Source organism: Cupressus sempervirens, chromosome 7 (assembly GCF_028749045.1).
Source record: "Cupressus sempervirens isolate cs-2001-9-10 chromosome 7, ASM2874904v1, whole genome shotgun sequence".
Taxonomy (NCBI): domain Eukaryota; kingdom Viridiplantae; phylum Streptophyta; class Pinopsida; order Cupressales; family Cupressaceae; genus Cupressus; species Cupressus sempervirens.
In genome coordinates, this window is record NC_143124.1 from 882,599,712 (window position 1) to 882,617,943 (window position 18,232).

At 32.6% G+C, this 18,232-nt stretch overlaps 1 pseudogene; it reads left to right on the forward strand.

Moving 5' to 3' along the window:
* The first annotated feature begins 16,668 nt into the window (after positions 1 to 16,668).
* LOC149550290 (antimicrobial ginkbilobin-2-like protein) lies at positions 16,669 to 17,740 on the forward strand (annotated as a pseudogene).
* The last annotated feature ends 492 nt before the right edge of the window (positions 17,741 to 18,232 follow it).

The window sequence follows — 18,232 nt, forward strand, 5'->3', positions numbered from 1 at the left end:
GGAATTATCTCATTTTGGTCAACTAGGTCAAATCTATAACAAGTCAAACAGGGCCTTCTAGAATTCTGAACAATTTACATCAGCATGACAACAATAAATGACCAACTTTGAGGGATTCAAAACCTAATCAAAACATATCAAAATGACTCAAAATCTGAAACAAAGGCTCTCTAGTATGGATACTCAACACTCCCAAAGTGGTGAATCATGAAATATTACTAGGTACAAGACATTGAATTGCAAACATGACCTCCTATTGTTGTTTGACATGAACAAAAATGCAGATTTGAACATTGCTCAAAACGAGACTTCACAGAATCACTCAGAATGGAAATTTATCTTCATGGAACACATAGACGTATTGAATGCAAGGTTTTAGAAACATTAAACACCTCTTAGGCCTCAAATGAATAGTTAGGTACAGTTGAATTGAAAAGCACTTACAAGGCTTGATTTTTAGGATGGTACTCAAAATTAGGGCTTCACTTTTGAGTCCCAACATAGCCTCCATACGTGAGTCAATGTGAACTGCTCAATAACATGTATATAATGACCTATTAGTGGTCAAGAAGCAAACATATAGCTGAGTTGTGCTCGGACATCATCCCATGCCTCGATCTCTCACCAAGGCTATCATATCACTATAACCAAATCATCTAACTATGCTTGCCACTGCTTAGTCTTACATAAAGAAGTCTAGGTCATCTACCTTCTATATGTGCAAATTTAGGGCTCCTGAGGCTGTCACTCATCCTCATATATCAACCTCATGATAGGTAGGTGCTCCCATGCCCATACTTGTAATACATATACTCTTGCAACCATGCTCTTTACCTCCCTGCAGGCGATCTTGTACATCTCATGGAACATATGGGTCAACATGCACTGACCCCACACAAAATGTGTTGTTTTCTCCAACATTCATCCCCATTCACACTCTAGCCGATGTTGACCTTTATCTGGCATTAGATAACATTTGAGGAAAGCTCCCAGTACCACTTCCAATCTATGGGTAGGACTATATACCTACATTAACTCCTCCCATGGGATAGCTCTGCCCATGATGATATCATCCTAAAATACAACCCTCATTACCAATGTCCTTGGTCATGGTTTTATATGATAGTTTATTTGTGGTCCATGGAATAGTATCCAAAGTATCATGTATATGTCCTTCAATGCGATGGTCATCTCTCCTAAAGGAAAATGGAAAGTGTTCATCTCTGAATGGAAACAATTAACCAAACTAGCCAATAAAGCATGATTGAATGATAGATCAGGGATATCACACGAATGGGAGAGACCTGATGTATCAATATGTGTCAACTTGGCATCATCTAGCTATTTGATCAATGCTTCAATGGCTGGATAGTCCAATCTGAACCTAACATCTAGAAAGTCAACCTGTGAACATGAAAACAACATAACCACAATCAATTTATGACTTTAGTATAAGCATGCTAATACTAGTGCATTTAAAACATCCCATAAACATGCAACAATAGACAAAAATTATGTGAAAATGATGACAAACATGATATTTTCATTACAAATGACTCAACACTAATAGGAATCTCACCCAAGACTTCACAATTTCATGTAAAACCTTACATTCTCACATGCATGACCAACATTCTTGCACAAGGAAACTATACAGAGTGCACAATAAAATACTCACACACGAGAAATAACCAATCAATTGCACAAAATTTTAGGGTTTCTCATGCAAGAGATGAATGTCTCCTACATGAGGAAACCCAACAACATGTGTGAGAAATTTCTTTAATGACACTTCTTTGTGCAATATTTCCTATAGCCTTGCGTGGGAAATAGAGTCCTTGTGTGAGGACCCCGACAACAAAAATTTTGAATTCATGAAAAATGGAAAAAGATCAATCATAGAGCATGAAATTTGACATGTACTATAGGTTTGCAAGTTAATCAGTGGAGCTCCATAGTCTGTTGGCCGAGTGTGTGACCTGGATCACTCAAATTGATGAGTGTGCACTAGGACCACCGATTTTGCCTCAGGGCTCTTTCTCCAAAAATGACAAATGCACAAATGATTTGATAATGATCCTTTGGGCCCTTATATAAGTTTTGACCTAATTTTTCAAGGTGCTTCTATGGACGTAAAACTCATACCCCTACCTAATTAGATTGCTATGAACTCATTTTTGGGATCAAAATTGAAATCTAATACACTTAAACAACTCAAAATCATACTTTAAAAAATTGGGAGACACGATTTAATGCTTGTGAACTCTATCTTGTTGACACTTTATGAATCTTGAAATATCATCAATTCACCATTTCTCCAATTCTTTTACAAAATTTCAAAAAAAGTCAACTTGAGTCAAACTTGGTCAAATGGACCTTCAAATCACTCTAAATTAACTTCAAAATTTCCCCCAATATAGTTGGAGGAGAGAGCCCTTAGAATAGTAGGGGCACGAGTGCAGTGGGAGGAGATATCGGGGTGTTCTCTATACTCGTTTGATCAATTCTACATTCTTCTAAATCCTTGATCCATTCAGTATGTTTTAATCTCCTGCTTTGCATTAATATTCTAGTATGTCATCTATCAATTTCAATCTCGAGGGAGTAGGATGATTACATGATCAAATATTTCAAAATTGGCTTCAATTTAATTTGAACATAATGTCTTAATCTCTAGGGCATCTCATTACTCAAGGAAACTCTGTACCCCCTATCTGGCATTATATGCTATTTAATCTTACTTATTGATCAACTGATCAAACTTATAATAATTCTAGTCATAGCTCAATGGACAAGTATCAGGTCATTTTAAAGGTAACTCCTAAGGATCAAGCCTCATTTTGGGGATAATCCTACAACTTATGATTAGGTCTTTTTATCTTTTATGGACCAATATTTAGGTGTTCTATTTGGACTCTAGAGGATTAAGCATCATATTGATAATAATTCTAAACTTTCTTTCAATCACTGTTTAATGGACAAGTATTGGGGCATGTTAACCTTGACTCCTAAGGATTAATCCTTGTTTTGAGGATAATTCTATAAATCATGATTAATCTTTTCATCTTTTAATGGACAGGTATTAGGGCATTCTAACCCTAACTTTTGAAGATTAAGTCTCATTCTTAGAAAAATCTTGTGAATTTTGACAATCTTTGTTCTATAAGACTGGTATTTAGGTGTTCTATCTAGACTTTGAAAGGTTATGCTTTATTCTAGAGATAACCCTAAAATCTCAGCTATTGGTTTTTGTGCCATCAATCTCAGTTCTTGATCTATACTTTAGACTTTTGATTTCTTTGAATCAATGTGTTGCTCACACATTTATTCAAAAAGGGGCAAATGTAATACCCCTAAATTGGACCATTGATATTCTAAACCAATTTTGGCTCCTCAATCTTACAATATCTATTTGTTGATCAAATTTAAGTCCTATTGTACTAGGCATTTTATATTTTGATCATCTCTACTTGACCTAAGTGTCAAATTCAAAAAATCATAGATATGTATTAATCACATACGTTATTTAATTCCTAAATATTAATTGGAATTATCTAAATTAATCTCCTAATTTAATTATTTAACTATAAGTTTTATGTACTTTAATTTAATTAAACCCACCCTCTTTAGGGTATGTGTAGGATCATGGTCAACCACACTATGCACTTAAGTGGTAATGAAAAATCAAAAAATCAGGGTTATGTCAACTTGATGAGCAATTTTAAACTTGTTATGGAATTTCAATGAAAAACTTGTTATGGAATTTCAATGAAAAACTTGTTAGAAAAGAATCTGCAAGATGTTGAATTTATTTTTTGAACTACCAGGCCTTATCTGAAAAAAGAAAATATTGATTGGTCAAAATTTTGAATTTTAATGCAATAGTAGAAAGATATCAGAACAACAATAATTAGGTGTATGTCTGACCACCTTAATCAAAACCAAATGATAATTTTTTTAATACGATTCTAAATATAAGAAGTAGACTCATGCCTAGATGTGACACATGTTTTTGGGTATTTTTATTCCAAAAAATTAATTAATTATGAATTTTCTCCTATAGAAATTTTGGAATAAAAAGCTCCCATGTGTAACTACCCTAACTAATTCAAAACTTTATAAAATTTAATTTTTCTTTTATTTTCCTTGTATTAGAAGAATTATATAATGTGACACATCTTTTAGATTTCAAAAATGTTATACCATTTGAAAGTTATATTTGTTTTTCAATCATTGTGTCAATCAACACTTTATGTGTAGCTCTATTAGAAAATGAATAATAATTACTTATTGAACTCATAATTTGATAGACATTAGATTTATGGAAAGATAAGAACATTCTTAAGAAACACTTTTCAATTCATCAAAGTTGGGTGAAAAAAATCATTAGACACATGTTTGAAGTAAAACACACACAAGAGTAGTCCAAAAATATGTTTTTAGACATTTTTAAAGCTAACCATGTAGGGTTGGTATCCAAAGAAATAATAGGCCTTATAAGGGTATTTATATTTTGGTTTGGTATCACGATGGGTGGGAAAAAAATCATAATAGATTTCGAAATGCTTTGAGGCGTTCCAAAACTACATATTTTTTAGATCACCACTTTTTGGCACACCATGATCCTGCACATACCCTTTAGCTAATACACATAAAAAAAGAAATTAAAATACATTGATTTAATCAAATATACATATCATAAGTGTTGAAACTAAATATTTAATTAATTAGGATATTCTATCATGATGTCATGTTGAATGGATCAATATTCTTTCCTAATTCATCTCATATGAAAAAGGAATTAAATATATAATTGATTATCAAATATTCTCATCATAATTGTTGAAACAAATTATTTAATTAATTAGAAAAATAATTATAGCACATAATTGAATCGATAAATTATATCTCCTATTTAATCTCATTCAACTCCATAAAAAATGGAGGACTCAATCTCACATTCAATTTGAATCATACACTCGATTTAATCTTGACCCTCGATTGGGTCCAAGATTCTATAAAAAGAGACCCTCGGTAGAACAGGAGCACCTATTCATTGGATCTCTCATAGAAAAATTAATATTTTACATTGTGTTTAATATGGTTTCAATGTTATGTGAGGACCTAAATACCATTTGGAGTTCATTCAAATTATTTTATAAGGCTATAAAAGCCATTTAAAGCATAGTGACTTACAAGGTCCTAAAAAATGTCAAGTGTGATAAAACCACTCAAATGTATAAAACTAGATTAGAACTAATATAATTTCAGTTTTAAATTCATCTCTATCATATTTTAAGGGAAGAATTTGGAGAATTTGGAGGAATGATTTTGAATGGAAGAAAACTTATTTTGATGTTGTAAATTTTAGTTTTCTAGTTGTTTTTTTCATTCAATTTCTTTGACGTTTTTATTAATGTGAAATCTGTTTGAATGATATAGACCTGAAACTTATATTTTCACAAATCTATATGAATTATCTTTCATTTGATTTTGGTTTGTATTATTTTCATTATGTTTGGAAGAATTTTTGGTTGTTTTGGTAAAGACTAGTTAGATTTTGTCATAATATGAATAATTTTGAGGAAATTGCAATAACTTTTCTTTCCTTATTTGGATTTGGCTACAACTTGGGGAAAATTTTGATAATTCATTGATATTGAATATAAAAAAATGAATTTGTTTAATTATTTCATTTGTGAAATTTATAAATGATTGATTAAGGGTTTTAGATTCTTCCCTCATTGAGAAATTGTTCTTAAAAGTTGCAACATTCTTACATTCATTTGAATGGTTCGAAATGATTATAAATGTGAATCCATACCCAATATTTGAGTGGAATAATATATTTTATGTTTTGGATTGATTCTATGTACCCATTCCTTGGTATTTTCTTTATAATCCAAGCCTAGTTAGGCTTATTAGGTCTATGAACATATAAAGGATTAAGGAGTGCTAAAGTAGAGTTGGTTCTATAACTTTGAAATTTTGTGGAGGGCCCATAAAGAAAACATTTTTTGTGATCTTTGTATCACTTGACCACTCATTTGGATGATGCACATGATGATTATCAAATTATTTTTGGATTGGTCACTCAAGCAATTTGTATTCAAATATCCTTTGCTTTATATGCTCATCATTTAGATTATAATGCATTCATTTAGCTTAACTTAATCTTCATTATTATTAGATTAATTTGAAATTCATTTAGATTAATCCATATCTTATACATTCAAAAACATCAAAAACATAGATTAAATTTCATTCACATTCATAAATCCTTCGTACAAGTTTGATCTGGTTATTGAGCTCTCAATTCTGAGAATGAATAGTAAAAATCCATCTAATTAGAAGGCAATAGATTACATTGTGTTGACATGTCAAATGGACATCCTAATGTTTATTTTAGGATGTTACTAACAAAAAATGATCATAATTGAAGTGTGTGTGGATTTAGCAGCCCATATTTAACACTCACAAGATATATCATTTGTAGCAATTGTAATGGTTGATATTGATTCAAGCCCCTTTTCCATTCATCAGCCATATAGTAAATATATACATAACTAGTTATGGTTTTCATAACAAATATCTCATATCTGATTTTTATTCGCCAATACTATTTGTTGAACGTTTGAGATTCCTTGTTAGCATAGAGATGTCATTCAATGTTCATAGGAAGTTCTCGTAAAGTAGGCGATAGGAAGATATGTTCTATAAATCAACATGCTGCAATTATAATGATTAGTAAAAGAAATCAATAATGATTTTTCCATATTTTAGTCCCAAAAAAAATTAAATACTACTTATATATATTAAATCATATGCAATGTAAAAATGGTAATAATGAGATGAAATGGAATAGGGAAGTAAGTATGAAAACACATGAAATGGATTAAAATATGGCATAAAATGATTCATAAATAACTCTCATCACTACCCCGAATTTAGCATATTGCACATCCTTGTGCAATTATTATGATCAATAGGATTTTGGTGTGAACTAGAAGCACATTGGGTTTATCTCCAACCTGAATAATGATAACTCATATATGAACACAAATCCCTTTCCTTACTTCATATGATTTGAATTTAATTATTTTAGGCTTGGCTATTTTTTCTTTGTTTCCATAACTTTCATCATTTTTTCTCTTTTCTTGTTCTTTTTTCTATTCTTTTCATATTTTTTTAGCATCATAGTTCAAGAGGTTATGCATATGAGAGTTAATGAAAATTTTATCTCACAATGTGCACGCTTATTTTAAATGGGTGAAATAGGAGACAAGATGATGGATATAATATATAGTATGATGGGATTATTAAGGGTGATGGATGGAAGATATATAATAGGATGGCATACCTCCCCCCAACTTAAAGGGTTGACCATTTGTGGGAAACAAGAGAGGTGAGGAAAGGGTGTTGCATAATGATAAATATAATAAGCAATATAATTATAGTTTAGAGATAATAAAAAAAAAAAAACAAATTGATTGTGTTACCAACATGTATGTTTAGAGAGGCCAATGCAGGAATACAAAGGAACTGAGAAAAAATTGCCTCCAAAAAGGATGAATCAACAAGAAGGAACAAAGAAAGGAAGCGAAAACTATAACACCACAAAAGACCCCAATCTTATTGAAAGCACTAGAGAGCATACCACTAGAGGGAACCAAAAATTGTGACATAGATTTCAACTTTAGGATCCACCACCATATGACAGAAGCCTTATAGAATAAATAGTAGGCATCACATTCCACTAAAGCACCTCAATTGAACATGTAGCACATTCTATGGGTGATCAAAGTTATGATGACCGTGCTAAATAAGAGCTTCAAGAGTGATCTTCAAGAGGTGCCAAGAATGAAAGAACCAAAGTAGCCAATGAGGGTTCCTGCAAAGAATGATTAGTATAAAAACCAAGAACAATAATTATTGCATTGTTTCTTTTGTTTGTTCTCTTTTTTTCATTTTTTAAGTTTTCAATTTTTTTATATTTATTTTGATAATGACAAGTGAGTGTTGGCAAGCTAGTTTTCAATCACTCACCACTTAATGGAGCTGTGAAAATGGTTTTCACCACTAATAATTTATTTGGGAGTTAATATCCATAATAAATTAAGTCTTAAAGACTAGCTAGCAAACAATACTCAAAGGTTTTCATTGTTGTCCATCTTTTATTACTTTTTGTCTTTTTTTTTAAATTTTTCTTTTTTCTTTTTTTCTTTTTTTTCAATAAATTCATAGAATGACCAAAGAAAAGAAATCCATACATGGATGATGAAGAATGATACCATCCAAAACTTAAGTTCCATCCATGACCCCACAAAAGACATTGTTGAAATGAGATTGCAAAAGGAATTGTAGATTATCACCAATGATAATCATAACATACTAAGAATCACAAAACCACTACACCTAAATCAATATTTATCCATGTATCTCATGCCACTAAATATGAAAATTGCTTGGAGAACTTTAGAACACACTAGGACACTTGGGTAAGATAATTACTGACAAGGATGATAATCCTCACAAGAAATAGTGCTCCTAAAATGATGATCGATGATCATCTAGCATGAAGTTGTGCTATCCAATTCTTTTAATGAATAAGTCCATTTCATGAAATAAATACCTTCATTATCAAATATAAGGTGGTGGAGTGAAATACCAACTATAGTCTCTAATGTGTTCGTAAAGCATCAAAGAGGAGGAGACACATCTTGAGGAAGGAGTATTTCCATGTCATAGCTAAACAAAATAGTGCCACATTGTGCATGTATCTCATAGACCCATTTCCATGGTGTCCTCCATGTGATCGAGCACTCAAGAAAAAGAAAATTCCATCAAATGTTGAAGCACAACTGAACTGAATGGCACCAAATAACTAGCAAACCCACACAATGTTAACAAAACCACCATAGTGTGTTATGCAATGCTTATGTAGAAAAACAACATCAACAAGAATTGGTACTAAGATCATCCCACCATATCAAGAGAGTTGTAACCATATTCTCAAAACCAAGTATATCAAGTACAGTAAAGAAATTTTATCCAATTAATAACCCTACCATTAAGTGAGTAATGCATTTTTACAAATGATAGGTAGAGTTATTAATATGAATGTACACTTCATAAAAAAATAGAATCTCATTACAATGAATTATACCAATGTCAATCAACATAGGAATACATACCGTGATGTGGTCCAAGAATCACACAATTATTTATATTGAAAAAGCATAAATTAACATTTATTAGGAATCAATAAAGAATTAGAAAAGTCAAGGGATTACCCCCTAGCTTAACTTCATACTGCAAGGGCATGACAATATTAAACCAAAGAAATAGGATAACCAAAAATTTCAAAATTCAATGGATATCCCCCTAGCTTAATTTCATATTACAAAATCATGGAGTTATTAGGACAATCCAAGGAATCAAGAAATAGAATGGTAGTACAAAGAATCAATATTGACAAATAGATATTAATACTTTGATGCTTTTGGAAATAAATAACCATCCATTTGCAACATATTTTTATTGGCCATTAATTCATATAATCTCATATGATTGTGCTTAATCAATTATTGCTCTTAAATCAACAAGTATGTGATGAATACACAATGTAACCATAGGCCTCCAAAGATCAATATGCATAAGTACAAAAGTAATAAAATATAGATCTTAGAGAATCAAACAAAACATTTATGGAATGAGGAAAGCATATATTTGAATATTATTTAGTGAATGATTAATATAAACACACTTGCTTATGAGTCCAATAATTAAAATTAGTGCAATTTGAAGTATGGGTTCATTTGTGGGTATTTGGGATTCACTAAGTGGAAAAAATGAAAAAAGTTGATTATAATTCAAAAATTTATATTATTCTCCAAATACAATTATGTCAAAATCAGATCTCTTATGGGTGTCTATACATTCCAATTGTAACTGGCCAATTTCAAGCACATTAGTAGATGGTAAAGGGATCCTTGAAAGTTTCTATGTAGTTCCATCCACCTTATTATGAAGTTTATTGTGAGGCATTATAGTTTCCTTTGGTGGATATGGTGTAGTGGGTAGAATATGACATGAATGAGATGGTTAGAATTATGGGGATAAGGAGGACAGGTAGAACATAGATGGTAAGGATGGATATGGTGGAATATAAGAGGGATATATAGGTTGTTGTGAGCATGCATGATTATATTTGTCATGCATACTAGATGGATAATTATATTTTGAAGAAATAATTTGTCTTTCCAATGCAAAAGAGTAATCCATTCCTTGATCTTCTTGATTTGGAGTTTAAAATTGTTTATCAGTTACAAGAAAAACATGTCCTCTTTCACCCTTATCATGATGAGACCTACAAATAGTTTGTACCTCATTCACCATGTTCTCTTTATTGCTCAGGCATATGCATTGATCATCTCTCCTGTAGCGAATGGAACACCAAAAGGTTAAATTTTCATTCTCAAAATCAAATTGTTCTAAAAATCCATCAATTATTTTCTCTCATTAATAATAGAGGGTATAAAAACATCACCTTTGGTCAAGACAATTTCCCCACCATTTTCTTCTTTTGTTTTTAAATTTGAAAGAAGGGGTCTAGGGGTGGCACCTTTGGTTGGTACAATTTCCCCACTAGTTTCTTCTTTTGTTTTTAAATTTCAAAGAAGGGGTCTGGGGGCAACAACCCCTAGTGGGGTCAAGGGGTATCACCCCTTGTGGGGTCTTGGAGCAATGCCCAAGGTATGCTCTTTGTCATATTACAGGGCAGGGTTCAGTGGCAACACCCCCATCACCAATCACATTTTGCCCCTTCAAATTTTTCATTTTTGAAACAATTTTCACCCAAAATTGATGTACTTGAACAACCTTGAAAATGCATCATTTTAAACATATTTTCTTCAAAATAGCTTATTTTCTTTACCAATAATTCACAATAACTAGTGATAATATAAAATTGAATCTAATTTCTAAGACCTACTTGCAAACTTTAAAACAATGCATCTATATGATTTGTGCAACACAAATTAAGATTAATTACTAAAGCAAGGCTACACATTGCAAAAGCTTTCATCCAAATGTATTGTTCTTAACTCAACTCATCCAGCTAACATACCTTTGACACCTTTCCTCGGCAACATGCCAAAATGATAGGCCAACATTGGGGCAAATAATACTTGGAAGAATTAACAATTTATGACTAAATTTAGGTTAGTCTATACATGTCCATCTAGGGGCATAATCTTGCAAAAGGTTTCTGTGCAATATGCATCAAGAAATGCTAGTTACAAGATAAGAGATTATGAATGTAACTATAATGGGTGAAAGTAAATCTATGGGAAAATAAATAAATATTAGCAACAAAAACATTAGAAATAAAACAAACTAAAAAAGATAACTCTTTAATAAGATAATAGAAACAACAATTTAAAGTATTAACTAATTTGAAAGTTAAATCAACTAATCTAGAAATCAGTAAAAAAATAAAAACATGAACATTTAATTTACCAGAATGTATGAGTATGTGGCACGAATTCTAAATATCAATGGATGAATTGAGGCTCTCATATATATGGAAACATAAATAGTTGAACAAACTATCGCTCTTTCTTTGAACTACTATTCTATTAATGTGCATGGTTTTTTTGAAATTCTAGTAATTGTTGCATTTACCATTCCTTTCACTTTCTCAATTCAAATCTTGTCCTAAAAGTCATGGCAACCAAGTTTGCGGGTTTTGACAGATTGACAGGGATCAAAACCAAATTGCAATCTAAGTTCAACATATTTGCACTTGTGGGTATATTTAGTTTTATTCACTAGAAATCTAGGCCCTAGACACTTATTTTAGGTATCAATAAATAGAATTTAGGAAAATCTACCAAAAAGGAGAAATCACCTAATAGAATTTCCAAGTAGACTTACTTTGGTCACATACAAATTGAATTGATGCTAAAACAAATATCAGTAGACCAAAATAGGGAAAAAATAGATAGAATTATAAAAAGACTTAATATTATGATCTAACAACTGTTGCTATGATTACTTTTGTAAAGATTGAGTTGGTACAACTTCACTAGGAATTTTAGCTCTTTGGGTATGCTTCTTGTCTAATGGTAATCTGAGAGCTCCATATTCCTTAGTTGTGTCAAATTTTGAAACCAAGGTGGGATTTTTCTAGTGGAATCACATGTGGGTAGGTAGAGCCATTTGATATGCTTTAGCATCACAAACTCCTCAGAAATTTTGCTTGGTTTAAAGGAGTGGCACTGACAACCAAATATGCTAGGTTTGTCGAAAGACCCACCAAGAATCTAAAATCATAGGAAAACTTGTTGCAGGATAAATCTAGCTTCTTCAAGGATTTCAAAGGTTTTAAATCTAATAATCTTACACTTGATTGTTATAAGAAGATATAATATCTAACTTATTGAAATTCTTAAGCTCTACAAAATAAAATTGTTATAAAATGTATTTATCAAATTAGGGACTCTTAAGATTGCATAATCTGGAAGGAATTTGGCCTCCTGAATTACTCTTTTAAGATTAGTTTGAGCCAAAAATCCTCCCTTATTGTAAAAAAATTCCTTAACGTGAACATGGAGAACCAATAGAAGAAAAGACATCCTAGCTTCTTGGATGATTACTTAGGTCTTATAGAAACTCTTTAATTCACAATAGTAAGAACAACTCCCCTTCCTCTACATTCAAGAAAAAAATTATACAAATTTCCCATAGAACCACAACAAACGGGCCCTTCTCGATCTTCCTCATTTCCATTTTTTACTCTCTCTCTAATAATTTCATTAGTATTAACAAGTTGCAAGACAATACTTTAGGGAGGCATGTAAGATGTCGTCTATCATCAATCATCAGAAATTAAAACTTAGAAATTCATTTTAATGAATAATATTGTAGAGACCATAGTATAAATGGGATGTTTTACAAGTTATATTATTCCCAATGTAGAAATTAATAGTGAAAAGAAATTTGAAAACATTAGTCACACCATTAGAAAGTAGGGACTAATAAATTAAATTAAAATATATTTAAGAAACAATAAGACTAACTCACATGATAATTCAATTATTTTAAACATGAAGGAGGACAAGTAGAACATAGATGGTAAGTATGGATATGGTAGAATATAAGAGGGATAAACATGTTGTTGTGAGCATGCATGATTATATTTATCATGCATACTAGGTGGATAATTATAGTTTGAAGAAATCATTTGTCTTTCCAATACAAAAGAGTAATCCCTTCCTTGATCTTCTTGATTTGGAGTTTGAAATTGTTTATCAGTTACAAGAAAAACATGTCCTCTTTCACCCTTATCATGGTGAGACCTATAAATAGTTTGTACCTCATTCACTATGTTCTCTTTATTTCTCAGGCATATGCATTGATCATCTCTCCTGTAGAAAATGGAACACCAAAAGGTTAAATTTTCATTCTCAAAATTAAATTGTTCTAAAAATTCACCAATTATTTACTCTCATTAGGTATGGAGGGTATAAAAACTATCACCTTTGGTTGACACAATTTCCCCACCAGTTTCTTCTTTTGTTTTTAAATTTGAAAGAAGGGGTCTGGGGGTAGCACCTTTGGTTGGCACAATTTCCCCACCAGTTTCTTCTTTTGTTTTCAAAATTTGAAAGAAGGGGTCTGGGGGCAGCAAGCCCCAGTGGTGTCAAGGGTTAGCACCCCTTGGAGGGTCTTCAAGTAGCGCCCAAGGTACACTCCTTGTCATAGTACAGGGCAGGGTTGAGTGGCAATGCCCCCATCACCAATCATATTTTGCCTCTTGTGTTCCCTTCACATTTTGCATTTTTGAAACAATTTTCACCCAAAATTGATGTACTTGAACAACCTTGAAAATGCATCATTTTAAATATATTTTCTTCAAAATAGCTTATTTTCTTTGCCAATAATTCACAATAACTAGTGATAATGTAAAATTGAATCTAATTTCTAAGACCTACTTGCACACTCTAAAACAATGCATCTATATGATTTGCGCAACACAAATTAAGATTAATTACTAAAGCAAGACTAGCAATTGCAAAATCTTTCATCCTAATGTATAGTTCTTAACTCAACTCATCCAGCTAAGATACCTTTGACACCTTTCCCTAGCAACAATGCCAAAATGATCAACCAACATTGGGGCAAATAATACTTAGAAGAAATAACAATTTATGGTGAAGTTCAGGTTGGTCTATACGTGTCCATCCAAGGGTGTAATCTTGCAAAGAGTTTTTGGCCAATATGCCATCAAGAAATGCTAGTTACAAGATAAGAGATTATGAATGTAACTATAATGGGTGAAAGTAAATCTATGGGAAACCAAATAAATCTTAGCAATAAAAACATCATAAATAAAACAAACTAAAAAAGACAACTCTTTAATAAGATAATAGAAACAAAAATTTATAGTATTAACTAATTTGAAATTTAAATCAACTAATCTAGAAATTAGTAAAAAGATAAAAGCATGAACATTTAATTTACCATAATGTATGAGTATGTGGCATGAATTCTAAAGATCAATAGATGAATTGAGGCTCCCATATATATGAAAACATAAATAATTGAACAAACTACCACTCTTTCTTTGAACTACTATTCTGTTAATGTGCATGTTTTTTTTGAAAAGCCAGTAATTGTTGCATTTTCTATTCCTTTCACTTTCTCAATTCAAATCTTGTTCTCAAAGTCATGGCAACCAAGTTTGCGGGTTTTGATAGATTGACGGGGATCAAATCCCAATTACAATCTGAGTTCAACATATTTGCACTTGTTGGTATATTTAGTTTTATTCAGTAGAAAGCCAGGCCCTAGACACTTATTTTAGGTATTAGTAAATATAATTTAGGAAAATCTACCAAAGAGAAAAAATCACCTGATAGAATTTCCAAGTAGACTTACTTTGGTCACATACAAATTGAATTGATGCTAAAACAAATATCAATATACCAAAATAGGAAAAAAATAGATAGAATTATAAAAAGACTTATTATTATGATCTAACAACTATTGCTATGATTACTTTTGTAAAGATTGAGTTGGTACTTCACTAGGAATTTTAGCTCTTTGGGAATGCTTCTTGTCTAATGGTAATCTGAGAGCTCAATATTCCTTAGTTGTGTCAAATTTTGAAACCAAGGTGGGATTTTTCCAGTGGAATTCCATGTGGGTAGGTAGAGCCATTTGATATGCTTTAGCATCACAAACTCCTCAGACATTTTGCTTGGTTTAAAGGAGTGGCGCTGACAACCAACTATGCCAGATTTGTCCAAAGACCCATAGAGAATGGAAAATCATAGGAAAACTTGTTGCAAGATAAATCTAGCTTCTTCACGGATTTGAAAGGTTTTAAATCTAATAATCTTACACTTGACTTTTATAAGAAGATATAATATCCAACTTATTGCAATTCTTAAGCTCTGCAAATCAAAATTGTTATAAAATGCATTTTATCAAATCGGGGACTCTTAAGACCGCATAATCTAGAAGGAATTTGGCCTCTCGAATGATTCTTTTAAGATTAGTTTGAGCCACAAATCCTTCCTTATTGTAAAAAAATTCCTTACCATGGACATGGAGAACCAGTAGAAGAAAAGACATCCTAGCTTCTTGGATGATTACTTGGGTCTTGCAAAAACTCTTTAATTCACAATAGTAAGAACAACTCCCCTTCCTCTACATTTAAGAAACAATTTACACAAATTTCCCAAAGAACCACCACAAAAGGACCCTTCTTGATCTTCCTCATTCCATTTTTCACTCTCTCTCTCTAGTAGTTTCATCAGTAGGCTAGGACTTTGTATTAACAAGTTGCAAGACAATACTTCAGGGAGGCATGTAAGATGTCATCTATCATCTTGAGCTTGTGCCTTGTCAATACACCACACACGTAGCACTGCCACATCTTCAAACAATCCTATTTTCTTGGTAACTTTTTCACATGAAAATAAAAAGACAACTATGAAAAAATAAGAGAACAATTAGAAAGCAGAAATTAAAATTTAGAAATTCATTTCAATGAATAATATTGTAGAGACCATAGTATAAATGGGATCTTTCACAAATTATATTATTCCCAATGTAGAAACTATTAGTAAAAAGAAACTTGAAAACATTAGTCCCACCATCAGAAAGTAGGGACTAATAAATTAAATTAAAATATATTTAAGCAACAATAAGATTAACTCACGCGATAATCCAATTATTTTAAACAAATCAAATTTTAAATTGACACATCAGAATAAACACAAAACCGAAATGCACTCCTTTTTATTCACATATTTTAACCGAATATTTTGAACAGTCTTAAAACAAAACAGAATAGTGTGGTGCAGACTGGGTCATCCGTTCAGCATGTGCCGCGTAGACTATTTCAGCTCTAAAAAGCTTAAGCTCATCAAACATTTTGAGGTAAAACGTTGACGGGGTAGTGGCCAAGCCTGCAGAATCTAGCTGCTAATAATAATAAAATTGTGCGTTCGAAGCTTCTGCGAATTTAAAATATGTGTATTGCCGAAGTCAGCCATGGCCTGGTCATGATCATTCTCCCCTCGTTTCCAATCTATTTATAACCCCAATTGCTCCTAGTGTTTTGCAACATCTTCTTCTCTTTCGGACTCAGCAAAAATGTATTTCTCAGCGACTGCGTCAAAGATACTGCCGATGTTTGTAGCGGCTATTCTTGTTGATATTGTGAAGGCCAACAGTCAAGTCATTGTTCCCTTTAATAATCGAGTCTCTTGGTTTCCAAAGACTCTTCATTTGTAATATTATTGGAGCCCATTTATATGCTGCTCCTGCTCATTTTGTAAACAACTTTTTCTTATTAATTCAATACTCTGCAGTATGGACATAGCCACTATTGTGGTGAACCAGGATAAATCCGGTGTTGTGTATTTCTTCTTATTGCGACATTTAATTTATTTGTTTAATCCTTTCAATTCTCCTGTTCTCTGCTGTAATGGCCGAGTCCTCGGACGAGCGGGGCAGCATATACACAGCATGTAATGTGGCAAAGTATTCCAACGGCTCACAGTTCGATACCAACCTCGAGCGCTCCTTAAATCTCTGACGGAGAACGCAGCATACGTTTACGGGCAGGACACGTCGGATCAGTTGTCGGGGCGCCTCCAGTGCAGTCCAGATCTCTCTCCCGCCGAGTGCCGGACCCGCTCAGCGGAGGCGGTGAATGTCGTCCGCCGCGACTGCCCCAACGCCATCGGCGTTCGCGTTCAGCTGGAGCGTTGCTTCCTTCGCTACGAGAATTACACCTTTCTCTCCGTTTTGGATACCAACTTGTGGTACGGCGTTCCAAACGTCAGTAACAACACAGACATCCACTTTAACACTGGCGTTAGGAATGTGTTGGCGGATCTGTCTAGCAGGGCCCCCGCCAGTCCTATCAAGTTCGCCCAGGGGTCATTCGCTGTTGTTTCTTCGACTTCGAAAATCGTGAGCATCTATGCCATGGAGATGTGCTGGCGTGACATGTCCAGGAAAGACTGCGCGGCCTGCCTTTCCAAGGGAATTGAGGAGGTCTCCATCTTGTCTAGCCAGAGAGTCGGTGCTCAGGTTTTCATGGGGAGCTGCACCCTGCGCTATGAGCTCTATCCCTTCGCCCAGCACTCCTATTAGTCTCTATACTAGTTATTTTTTAATTCCTTTCTTTTAATTGGGGTGATTCAACATACAAATAATGGCAGGCGTACACGCCGAACAATTTAATTACAATAACTATACCGCAAGTGGATTGGGATGGAGCATTGTAAGCATAAAGATTGCAAACATTTAATCATATTCGTGAACTGTGTTTTCAAATTGGTTATACAATAGGTTTTATTAAAAAATTGGTAACGACTCGGACTCAATATTTTATATAACCAACTTTTCTCATCCGTAACAATCATATTCTTTGATTATGTAATGGAAGGCGAGTTCTAAATTCTGTTTACAATTCTTTTTTAGTGATTAATATTTGTTTTTTTGAAATGAACTTTTTTACATAATTTAGGTTACTCTTCTTCTTTTTTTAAAAAATTTGATTCAAGAGCCAATTATTTGGTGATTTAGAGCATTTGGAAAAGACGTTGATCAGAAGGCATTTTTTAATAAATTTGATCATTAGGTGAATTTTTAATAAAAAAGAATTTAAATTTCATATAGATATCGAGAGCTTATGATAATTCTTTAT